This window comes from Notamacropus eugenii, chromosome 6 (assembly GCF_028372415.1).
Source record: "Notamacropus eugenii isolate mMacEug1 chromosome 6, mMacEug1.pri_v2, whole genome shotgun sequence".
Lineage (NCBI taxonomy): Eukaryota > Metazoa > Chordata > Mammalia > Diprotodontia > Macropodidae > Notamacropus > Notamacropus eugenii.
In genome coordinates, this window is record NC_092877.1 from 317,439,886 (window position 1) to 317,443,108 (window position 3,223).

The window sequence follows — 3,223 nt, forward strand, 5'->3', positions numbered from 1 at the left end:
CTCTCTTCTCTCTCTCTCTCTGTTTGATTCTCTCTGTCTTACACACACACACATAACACACCTTTCCATACTTCTTCCTAATGCCTAATTCCTAGTACCCAGTTTTCAAAGGTTCCTTGGATAAAGCTGCATCCAAGATTGACTATTCAGTCTACTCTTTTTTGTGTTCTCTTCTCCAAACCAGCTCAAAGTGGTGTTTCTCCTAGTTTCAGCTTCAAGAGCCTTTGCTTGTCATGATCATTTCCTGAAGTTTTTCAGCCAGGGTCAAAGAGCCAGTCTGTTTGCTATGAAAAGTCCCTTCCTCTCTTGCCCAGGAGGGTTTGAAAAGAAGCCTTGTGAGGTCCAGTCTGGGTTTTTTATGTGACCCTTCCACTGTGGAGGGTGGAAGTAATGCTTTGCTAGCAGATGGTCTAGTGAGAAACCTGACTCTGCTTACCCAGCAAGTAAGTGGAGTTAGAAGACCACCCATGCAGTTTTCACGAGAGAAAGTAAAAAAAGAAAGGCCTAAGGAGGAGTCCAAAGACTTTAGGGATCAATTAAGGCCTACCAGGGAATTAAGTCAGGATTAATTTAAGAATCAGACCAATGGGATGTGGTACAGAGTATTAGACCAGGGGTCAAGAAATCTGCGTTCTATTATGGGATACTGTCACTTTCCAGTAACTTCACATATGACCAAGCCATTTTGTCTAGATGGAGCTTAGTTCCTTATTTGTTAAAGGGAGACATTGAACCAGATGGTTTATGAAATTTCTACCTCTAACAATCCCTGAATCTGTAGGTGGATATAACTAGGTTGTTGTTGTTTGTCTTTTCTTCTCAAAGGGGACTATGACGTCAGGAAGATAGTGCCATGACTTGCAATGAATTGGATTGAAGTGAGGCAGGGCTATGCAAGGTTACCAGCCTCACTATCTTCCCTAGAGCCATCTGGATATAGATCAGGATGACAGGAGATGGCCTCCAGACATAAAGTAGGACCAACAGGTTGAAGTTACAGTGAGGAAAGTTTCATATTAATGTGAGAAAGAATGTTCTTACTGAGAAAAAAAAGTATGTGATAACTTTATTATATATTTTAAAAGATTAGCAAGTTGTACGCAGAAAATTTTTGTTTTCATATACAATCATCTTTTTTTTATTATACTATGTTGTGGAAATGCTTGTTTTATTCCATAAATTAAAAAATAAATAAATGAATCAAAAGAAGGGCAATGATCTCTCCTCTTCAGGTTTTCAAGCAGAGGTTCTGTAACTATTTAGAGTTTATGGAAATCAGCTTGGTTCAAGTACATCTATTTTAAAAAACTGTCATTTTCCTATTGCCTAAGTATACTTCCACCTTCTCCTCCCTTCCCCCCCAAATTGTATACTTCTGTTCCAGGAAGATGCTATCCAGCTGTTAAAACCAACTTATTCTAAGTGACCCTTAGCCTTTAAGTTTATGTCCTTCCTCAATGCGTATGGCTCAAGGTTTAAATTCAAACATTGGGGAACTATCTAGACCTTGATGATGTCCTGACCTCATGAGGACTTCAAGCTTTCTCTTCCCAGCTGCTGAAGCATAGAAGATGCTTTGATTCATTGAGCAGGTGGAATCCTCAGAAAGAAAGTTATTTTTCCTCTTTGGCCAATTGTTTAATAAAAGTCTGGGCAATCTTATCTATTACACAAATACTTTGACATGTTAAGAACCTCAAGGATTACTTTGTACCTTGCCAAGACACCCCTGGAACCTCTGAGCCTTTCCACTGACCCTACAGCCAAACTCTCCTCCTATATGTGTTATCTCCCCTAGTTATCGATTAGAGAGCAAGGATTGTTTAGATTTTCTATTTGTGCTTCGATGGATTAGCACAGTGTTCAGCACTTAACTGTTCTCCATTCCACTGAGTATGTCTTTCAGAGAATTCTTGTGTAGGAAAGAGATTGGATAAGAAAACCTCTAAAGTGTATTGCAATCTAGATTTTATGAATTTATGATTTATGACCTGAAGTTGCATAACATTTTTGACTTTTCTAGTTCATTTTTAATGAACAAAAATCAGTTTCCTCTACCTCTCCCTCCCCATCCTCACTATTGGAAAAACAAAAACAAAACCCTTGTAAAAATATGTATGATCAGGCAAATCAAATCTTTACATTGGCCATGTCAAAAAATAGCTGACATTTTGCACATTCAGAATGGCCTGTCAAGTGGTAAATAACATACTTCATTTTTAGTCATCTAGTATTCATTGTATCTAATTCACTAATCATTTAGTGTTACAGTTGTGTGTTACAGTTTTCTATATATGTTATATCCTCTGACTATATTGCAAACTCCTTGAAGTCAAGGACAGAGAAATTTCCACTTCATTTCTTTCCCTAATAGAAAGTCCCTAATATGTGTTTGAATTAAATTGAGTTGCAACACTGGATATTTCTGTTTCTCCAAACCTTTGTTCCTGTTGTGGCAAGTAGGCTTTTTTGTTTGTTTCACAATCTATCAGATTGTATGCCAGCTTTCTGAGATTAGCAGGAGAGTGGTTTGTAAAATTAACTAACTAGGGAGAGTTGGAGGGCAAGTGGTGCCACCCACTCACTTTATCACTGTTGGTCACTGGCAGAGCAAGGGAAAACCTGCCTTTGTTCACTTTGACCTCGTCTATGCACATACAGCTGGATGTCCCAATGGATAGAGTGCCAAACCTGGAGTAAGGGAGATGAGTCTTTATGAGTTCAAATCTGGCCACAGACACTTGATATTTGTGTGACCCTGGACAAGTCACTTAACCCTGTTTGTCTCAGTTTCCTCATCTGTAAAATGAAATGGAGATGGAAATGACAAACCATTCCAGTGTCTTGAGCAAGAAAACCCCAAATGATTCCAGATGGAGTCACAAGAGTTGGACATGACTCAGCAACAACAATGCATACACACACACACAAGCATGCATACATACATATTCACTGATCACATTCTGTCTTGTGTCCTAAAACTTGTGTCATAGTTATTAAGAATTTATGAGATCTCTGTGCTACTTTAGGGTTTACAAAGGCAGCTATGTGAAAGTGCTTTTTGAGTTACTATTTTTATTCCGCGGATGAGGAAATTAAGTCACAGAGCAAGAAATGCCTGAATTGCAAAGAGAATCATGAGCAACACCAGGCTGAGATCCAGATTCATTCATGCAGTCCATTTTATTTTATCATATTCCACTCAGTCCAATTTAGCAAGTCT